Source organism: Vicugna pacos, unplaced genomic scaffold (genome assembly GCF_048564905.1).
Source record: "Vicugna pacos unplaced genomic scaffold, VicPac4 scaffold_5, whole genome shotgun sequence".
Lineage (NCBI taxonomy): Eukaryota > Metazoa > Chordata > Mammalia > Artiodactyla > Camelidae > Vicugna > Vicugna pacos.
This window is the reverse complement of record NW_027328726.1, coordinates 1555184-1564519: the sequence shown is the minus strand read 5'-3', so window position 1 is coordinate 1564519 and position 9336 is coordinate 1555184.

Genomic DNA, 9336 nt, shown 5'->3' with positions numbered 1-9336 from the left:
CGAGGGGATCTCCGAGTGGATCCCCCCACCCCCAACGAGGTCGACCAGCCGTCGCGGCCCCCTGTCCCGTCGCGGCCCGGGTGGATCTCCGAGTGGATCCCCCACGAGGTCGACCAGCCGTCGCGGCCCGAGTGGATCTCCGAGTGGATTCCCCCCCCACGAGGTCGACCAGCCGTCGCGGCCCTCTGTCCCGTCGCGGCCCGAGGGGATCTCCGAGTGGATCCCCCCCCCCCCCACCGAGGTCGACCAGCCGTCGCGGCCCTCTGTCCCGTCGGGGCCCGAGGGGATCTCCGAGTGGATCCCCCCCCACGAGGTCGACCAGCCGTCGCGGCCCTCTGTCCCGTCGCGGCCCGAGGGGATCTCCGAGTGGATCCGCTCCCCCCACGAGGTCGACCAGCCGCCGCGGCCCCAGTGGATCCCCCCCCCCCAACGAGGTCGACCAGCCGTCGCGGCCCTCTGTCCCGTCGCGGCCCGAGGGGATCTCCGAGTGGATCCGCTCCCCCCACGAGGTCGACCAGCCGCCGCGGCCCCAGTGGATCCCCCCCCCCAACGAGGTCGACCAGCCGTCGCGGCCCTCTGTCCCGTCGCGGCCCGAGGGGATCTCCGAGTGGATCCCCTCCCCCCACGAGGTCGTCCAGCCGCCGCGGCCCTCTCGCCCTCTCGCCCTCTCGCTCCCTGTGTCCTTACGGGATCCCCGAGTGGATCCCCCCCGTGAGGTCGACCAGCCGTCGCGGCTCTCTCTCTCTGTGTCTCTCTCATCGCGTCCCGAGTGGATCTCCCAGTGGATCCCCCCCCCACAACGCGTTCGACCAGCTGTCGCGGCCCTCTCAGCTGCCCGCGGCCCGAGGGATTGTACTCCGTGTGCCTATGCGGCTTACCTGGCCTCCTGTGGCCCCAAGGATCTCTAGTTGACCGGGCGTCCTTGGTTATTGGATGATCTGGGTTGCTTCACGTCATGTAGGGATTTTTAGTTTGCATGCTTGGCTTAAGTATGTCTGTCTTTGTCTGTCTTTGTCTGTCTTTGTCTGTCTGTCTGTCTGTCTGTCTGTCTGTCTGTCTGTCTGTCTCTCTCTCTCTCTCTCTCTCTCTCTCTCTCTCTCTCTCTCTCTCTCTGTATGCGGTGTCTGTACGCATGCGTGTCCGTGTCTATGGACTTTTCTTTCTTCGGGCGGGTAGGCGTCATTTGGCTTATTTGATTTTTTTTTTTAACTTTTCTTCCCCGTGTTCCACGGTACCATCGTGTTTATCTATTCTACATGTGGAGATCCCAGTCCCGTCCCACCGCCCTTACCCCTGACAACCTCAAGTTTGTAATCTGTCGGTCTGTTTCTGTATTGTTCGTTCGTTCGTTCGTTCGTTCGTTCGTTCGTGTTTTTTTTTTTGGAAATCTGTTCACCTAGGACTATAACTGTTTGTACGAAACAGATAGTAATAGAATCTCAAGCCCATCCTACCGAGAACAAAACGTTTCAAAGAGAAAGAAAGGAAGGAGAAGGGGGAAAAATAAAAGTCTCTCTATTTTCTTGCTTCCCTCTGTCACTCCTGATGGTTTAGATGTCTTCTTTTACAATTTTGTGTTTATTCTGTTTGGAATGAACGGTAGTGATCACCTTTCCGGGGATGAGTGTCTCATGTTTGTACCGTCCTGCTTCTTCTCTATTTAGAGTAGACCTGTGGATGTTTCTTTTCGCATGGGTTGAGTGTTGCAAAACTCTTTTAGTTTTTGCTTGTCTGTGAAGTTCTTTACCTCTCCTTCTATTCTAAAGGATAGCTTTGCTGGATAGAGTATCCTAGGCTGCATTGTTTTGTTTTGTTTTGTTTTGTTTTGTTTTGTTTTGTTTTGTTTTGTGTTTCATTCAGGAATTTCAATAGATCTTGCCACTCCCTTCTGGCCTGACGTGTTTGTGGAGAGAAATCCGCTGAGAGCCTTATGGGGGTTCCCTTGGAACTCACTCTTTGTTTTTCTCTTGCCTAAAGGCATTTAGGATCATTGCTTTCTCCTTGACTCTGACCATCTGGATTAGGATAGGTCTCGGTGTGGGTCTGTTTGAGTTCTCCCTGTTTGGCACCCTCTGAGCCTCCTGGACTTGGATATCGGATTCCTTCCTTAGAGCTGGGAAATTGTCAGTCATGCTTTCTTCAAATACCTTTTCGACCCCCTTGCTTCTTCCTTCCCCTTCTGGAACCCCTATTGTGCGTAGATGGGCACGCTTTCGATGGTCCCGTAGGTCCCTGAGATTGTTTTCGTTGTTCTTTATTTGTTTTTCTCTCAGCTGTTCTGATTGGGTTCTTTCTGTTGTCCTGTCTTCTGGGCCACTTATTCGCTCCTCGGCGTGATCTAGCCTCCTTTGGACAGCCTTTAGACCACTTCTCATGTCAGCCAATGAGCTGACCAGTTCTCCTTGACTCTTCTTTAGAGCTTCGATTTCGTTTTTGACGTACAGTATACATCTAAACACTATCACTTGGAGTTCCTTCGGTACTTGGATCTCTCCTTTTTTGAAATCTTGATCTAGCAGGCCATCCGTGTCTATTTTGTGGATCGTGCTTTCAGGGAATTTCTCTGGCTCTTTTCATTGGGAGTGGTTCCTCTGCTTCCTCATGCTGCTCCTATCTCTCTGGCACTGTGGCTTAAGGAGTATCAGTTATCTATTGTGGTCCTTAAGGAGTTTAGGTATTTATCTAAAGCCTATAGAGGAATAAAACTTTAAAAGGGGGGGAGAGGGGGGGAGAGAGAGAGAGAGAGAGAGAGAGAGAGAGACAGAGAGAGAGAGACAGAGAGAGAGAGACAGAGAGAGAGAGACAGAGAGAGAGAGAGAGGGAGAGGGAGATAGAGGGAGATGGAGAGGGGGATAGGGGGAGAGAGAGAGACAGAGACAGAGACGGTGGGAGGGGGAGGGGGGTGGGGGAGCCGGATTTTAAAAGAATGGAGGAAAAAAAGGTTTGAAAACAGTGTACAAGCAATAATAGAAGAGCAAGTGGAAGCAGAAGAGCGATCGAGTTGAGACGTCTTCTAAAAGCCTTTAAAAAATAGAAAAGATCAGAAAATAAAACACAATTGTTTCAAAAGTAAATTTTTAAAAGGTAATCGGAAATAGAACAGATTTTAACAAGAGATAAAACACAGGATTTGAAAAGGAGGGAGAAAGAAAAGGTTTGAAGACACTGTGTAATCAATAATAGAAGAGTAAGTGGAAGCAGAAGAGCGATCGAGTTGAGACGTCTTTTAATAACCTTAATAAAAAGGAGAAAAAAAAATCGAGAAACGATATCTGAAACCTGTAAATAATCAATAACAGGAGATCTAAACCAAGAGAAGAGAAAAAGGAAAGGGGGTGGATGTTTAAAAATAAGAAGAATAAAAAGATTTTCAAGGAAACATTTAAAAGGGATTAAAACCGTCAACGTAGACGACTGTTCAAAAGTCAAGGTTAAAAAGGTAACAGAAGGTAAAACCGATAGAAGAGAGATTAAAAAAGAGAAAGGAAAAGGAAAAAAAAAGGGGGGTGGGGGGAAGGACGTGTTCCCGGCACCGCGGTCGGATGCTGCGTTCCTCCCGGGAAGGAGGGTGGCTGGCTGGCCGCCCGCCCTCTCCCGGCCCCGGTCGTTCCGCTGCTCTGTGCGGCTGTGTGCTCCGACTCGGGTCGGCGGTGCTCCTCTCCGTAGGTGGGCTCGGGGAAGACCGTGGAACCGCCCCGCCCCTAGCTGCGTCCCCAAACTCGGCTCCTTCTTAGTCATGGTGGCGCGAGTTCTCTGAGGTACCGGGGCAGAAATATCCTATCTGCCTCGGGCTGTAAACGAATCTCAGTCCTGCCTAGAAGGCTGCGGAGCCCCCGGGTGCGGATTCGAGTCTCGGCCCCGCCCCCGCCCGCATGCTGCACGCCAGAGGCTATGGCGGCTGTGGCTGCGTCCCGCCTCTCTTCTCGCGAGAAGCGCCGGTGATGGCGCCGCGGATCTGAGGAGACGGAGGCTACGGCGCCCCTCCCCCCAGGGCACACCGGCCGTGTTGCTTTGCCTTTCTTTTCCCGTCATGGACGGGGGGGGGGGCGGGTTGTTCTGCTCTGTATCCCCTCCCGGCCGCCGCCCTGGTCCTCCGCCCGGCTCGTGCGGCCTGTCCCGGCCCCTGGCTGCCGGCCTGCGACTCGGGCTGGGTGTCGCGGGGACCCTCTGTGCCCGTTTCACTTGGATCGGTCGGTCAAGGGGTGCTCTGGGTAGATCTGAGGCTCGGGGGCGCCCCCTCCGTCCCGTCGGCCTCTCCGTTGGAGAGGGGCAGTTTTGGCGAACGAGCCCTATTCCTCCTCTGCCGCTCCCTCCCCGCGGGACCGGTCCCTCCCGCACTGTTTTGCTTTTTACTCTTTCTTTTCTCCTTTTCTCCTACCAGATTTTGGGCGTCTTTGTCTTTCGAAGAGGGCGGTGTTCTGTCGGAGTTCCGCAGGTGCTCCGATTGGCCGAGTGGGTCCGTCGATGTGAGTTTTGGTGTATTTGTGGGAGAGGGTGAGCTACGAGTGTCCTTCTACTCCGCCGTCTTGCTTCTCCGCGGGTTATTTTTGAAGAGTAGGTGCTGGGGATTGAACCCTGGGCCTTTATTTTTTGCATGCTAAGCACGAGCTGTACTGCTGGATCTCTAGGCCCTCCCCACCGCAACACCCCTCCCCCCCTTTCCCACCGCCTCCATAGTACTCGATGAATCTCCTGACTAGATATCTATGCTTCCTTGGAATGGGGCCGTCCGTTTCTTCATCGGATGGATGGACGTCTGTGGATTCGTCTCGTTTCTCTCCACTGCGGTGGGTGGCATCGGGGCCTGGGGTGGGGTTGAGTGGCGTGGGCTGGGAACTGTTCTTCACGTGTAGAGGTGGAGCGGAGCGATGAGGATGGTGACTTTTTCCCCCGAGTGCTCACGCCGGGTGATGGAGGCCTGTGGTCTCACTTGGAAGAGGACTCGGGTGACTGGAACAGAGCCCGTGTGGGGTCGTTGTGGAGGGAGGAACTCCACCCCCCAGCCCCAGCCCCAGCCCCGGCACTTGTACCTCATCGAGGGACGGTCGGCCGAAAACAAATGAAAGCTGTCAGAGGTGGGGGTGGGGGTGGGGGTGAAGGGGTGGGTGTGTGTGTGTGTGTGTGTGTGTGTGTGTGTGTGTGTGTGTGTGTGTGTGTCCCCGTTCCCCGTACCACAGTCCCTGGTCGAGGCCCCCCGAGCGGAGAAACGCACGCCAGGCCGTCCGTGCTCCTGGTTGTCCGGCCGCGTGTCCCCGCCGCCCAGAGATCCCGAACCGTCCCGCTCGCTCCCCTGCCGGGTGCCGTGTGCCACCTGCCTGTCGGCCGGGCGCTATTTTAGACACTGCGAAGAAGTCGGCCGGACGGCCGGGCCGGGCCGGGCCGGGCCGAGCCGAGCCGAGCCGAGCCGAGCCGAGCCGAGCACGTCCAGGCCGAGGTGGGTGGTGCTGGGTTCAGAGGAGTGGGGTACAAGCGGGAGGCGGGCGTCGATGGAGGGGAGGGGGAGGGGGAGGGGAGCAGGGATGACGATGGGCTGGGGGGCTTGGCGTGTGGGGTGGGGGTGGGAGGGATGGTAGCCATCCTATGACTTTCTCTCCTCACCCCGCCTTTGGCAAGTCTGTTAGAGTGACGAGGTTGTGCTGGTTTCTGGCTGGTGCACACCACAGTGATTGTGTTCTTCTTTTTCCTGGTCTTTTTCAGGAACCCTCGTCCCGAGGGACTGAATCTAGTGCCCTGTGCTGCGCGGTACGACCTAGGGGTCGAATCTGCCAGGAGAGGTCTTACAAGGATCTGGAGGATCCTGGAAAACTGCTACCATCCGGAATCCTACATGGATATTCAAGATCTTGCGGATGGATGGACGGACGGAAGACGGATCGAATGGAGGCCCCGCCCCATCCCCTGGACCCCTTGGCCCAGGAGGATCGTGATGGGTCTGGAAAGGACTCTTCCGACGAGGGTCTCGGGATGGACTTTCTCGGTCCGCGGAAGGTGTTTCTGCACAAAGAGGAAGAGAGGGGCGTTCTCGGCCGGAGAGCCCGAACCGCCTCCTTTCAGGGATCCGCTCCAGTCTGGGTCGGGGTCGGGGTCAGAACGCGACCACCGACGGCTCCCCTCCCTCGTCTTGGCGCTCCAACTTGGGAAACCCTCCTCCCTGCCCCCTCACCCATCTTCTCGTCAGCCTGCCTCCAGCTTCCCCGTGCCAACTACCTCTCTCATGCTGCCGGACTTTCCTCCCCCTTGGGCCGCCAGGAAGCTCTCCCACTCCTCCACGTGCTTTGGCTTGGAATCCCTGACAAACACAAGCGGTGCTGGAGGGCGGGGCCGGGGGCAGTGGCAGAAGGACTCCCTTCATCTTATGGGAGCGACTTTTATCTCCATAGGTGGCGATTGAGAAAACACATAAAATCACTCAGAAGAATACCCATGTGTAGTCTCCCTGACCTAGATCCGTGTCTGTCTGTCTGTCTGTCTCTCTCTCTCTGTCTCTCTCTCCATTTCGCTATTCTGTGTGTGTGTGTGTGTGTGTGTGTGTGTGTGTGCCTTTCTGTCTGTCTCCCTTGTCTCTCTTTCCTCTCCTCTCCCCTCCTCTCCTCTTCCCTGTTCTCCCCTCCCTTCCCCCCTCACCCCTCCGCTCCTCTCTTCTCCCCTCCCCTCCACTCCTCTCCTCTCCCCTCGCCTCCTCTCACTTCCCCTTCCCTCCCCTCTTTTCCCTCCTCTCCTTTCCTGTCCTCTCCCCTTTTATCCCTCCTCTCCTCTGCTCGCTCTCGCGCTCGCTCTCTCTCTCTCTCTCTCTCTCTCTCTCTCTCTCTCTCTCCTCTCCCCCCCTTCCCTTCCCTCCCTCCTCCCTAACCCCCCAACCCCTACCTTCACAGGGCCTCATAGATTGCAATCGGTTTCCATGAAATGTGATGAAGAGGGAATGAAGTTTAGAATGATATCCCCATGCCATCGAAACCTTCTTCCCCAGGGACAGCGAGTTATTTGTGGTTGTGTTTGTTTTTGTTTTTCTTGTTGTTGTTTTGGGGTGCAACGAGGGCACAGGAGGCGTTGGGAGTGAGGGTGATGTTTCTCTTTCTGTCTGTCTCCTCCTTAGGAAGGATTTTAAGAGGAGGGAGGACTCACAGAAATCTACCATCTCGTCTCGTACTGCAGCTGTGTTTGAGCTTCCTATACGATCTGGGCGGAACACTCCCCACCCTCACCTCAAGCCGCCATCGCCGCCCCCTCAGCCCCCACCACCCCCGTCCAGTCCCGCGCTTGGGGTGGTGGTTGGGCATGGGGGGATGTTGGCGGGGTGGTCGTTGGTGGGGGTTGGGGTGGTGGAGGAAACCAGAAAACAGACCACTGTGGCACGTGGCTGACTGGGGCTTCAGGGTGAAGGAGGATGAATAAAATGGCCGGAATTAGGCTAACGGATTGCTTCGTTTTTGGGCGGGGGGGGGGGGAGAGGAGGGGAGGATCATTAGGTCATTCATTCATTCATTTGCTTGGGGGGGGGTGTCATTCGGTTTCTTATGCTCGCCCTTAAAACGGTCGACTCTTCTGACTGACCGGTTGCTGCTCACGGTTCCAGGCCCGTTGTTGAAACTGGAAGCTATCGATCTTACTGTTTCTACTGTATTTCAGTCATTGCAAGTCATCATCGTGCTGGGTCTCTGAGTCCTTCTCCGAGGAGAAGGTCGGTCGGTCACGGGACTACTGACCTGACAAAATAGCCTGAGTGACCAAGAAGGCCACACCTTGAGTGCTTATGAGATAATGAGATCTAACCGCCAGCCTCTATAGAATGGGTCACCTGGGAGGCATCGTGACACCATGCTGAGTCTTCTGATGAGAAAACGATTCTGTGGATGGTGATCGATGCTTGATTGTTTGAGCTATGGCTCTAGAACCACCCCACCCACTCCATCCCCAAGGTGGGTACACAGTTTTGAAGACGCTAGCCTGCTGTGAATCCCCTTTGCCCGGCAGAGCGATAAAATGACCTCTTTTCTTCTAAGCTCCAAGGCCTTGTCTCTGGATTCTTGGGCTCATCGGGGACGGGGGCCGATCTTTCGGCAACAAGCGTGCTTCAGAAACAACGGATGCCCGAGAAGGACACTCTGCCTCTCCCTCTTCTTCCGGGCCTGAAATGGGGAGGAAAAAATATCGCTTCCCCTGGAAGCCGGAGTCCAGAGCCCGCCATCCGGAGGGACTTCTGGCTTGGCCTTCTCCTGGGGTGGGGGGAGGGCACGCCACCGCACGTGTTCTTTGTCAACTCCCCGTTTCTCTCTTCTCGAGTTATCTCTTTGGGAAGGCTCCCACACTGGATGAAAACAGACAGACAGGCTGGTATCTCTCCCTACCCCACCCTTCGCCCCCCAAATGACTGAACTTCTGTCCCATCAAAATCACCACTTGTTTTCCAACGTGGCTTTCTTGGATCCTGGAGGACTGACATCAACTTAGAGCCAAGATGGGCACAGAACTGAAGGACCTTCTCGGCTGGCCTAAGAAGTCTGTCATCGTGATGTGGGAGGTATTCTTCGAGGGACCTATCTGACTAAGTGCTTGACGGCCTTTTGGACTTTGAACCAACTTGGAGATAGGAACTAGGATGAGAGGGCCCCCGAAATAGCTCAGCAAACTCTTCTCCACCCTTAGAAGAGAGACAGACAGATAGACAGACAGACAGAGAAAGAGAGAGAGAGAGAGAGAGAGAGAGAGACAGACAGACAGACAGACAGACAGACAGACAGACAGACAGTGTGTGTGTGTGTGTGTGTGTGTGTGTGTGTGTGTGTGTGTGTCTGTCTGTCTGTCTGTCTGCCTGCCTGCCTGCCTGTCTGTCTGACGGTCTGTCGGTCTGTCTGCCTGCTTATTGTAGGAACTCTCTGTCAATGGAAGTATAGTTGACTTACAATGTTGTGTTCATTTATGACGTACGGCATAGTGATTCACTTATTCACACACACACACACACACACACACACACACACACGTATACTTTTTCAGGATAGGTTATTACAAGCTATTGAACATAGTTCCCTGTGCTAGACAGTAGGACCTACTTGTGTACCTAGTTTGTATAGGGTGGTTTATATCTGCTAATCCCAAACTCCTGATTTATCCCTCCGCCTTACCCCGTTCCTCCACCCTACCCTGTCCCCTGTGTTAACCATCGGTTTCTTTTCCATGTCTGCGAGTCCAGTCTGTTTCTGTTTTGTAAATAGGTTCCTCGGAGTCTTTTTAAAATGGAGTTATTTATGTATGGATGGGTGTCTTGACTTACTTTCAGATCCCACCTAGAAGTGATGGCATAGGATATCTGTCTTTCCCTGGGTGACTGACTTCACT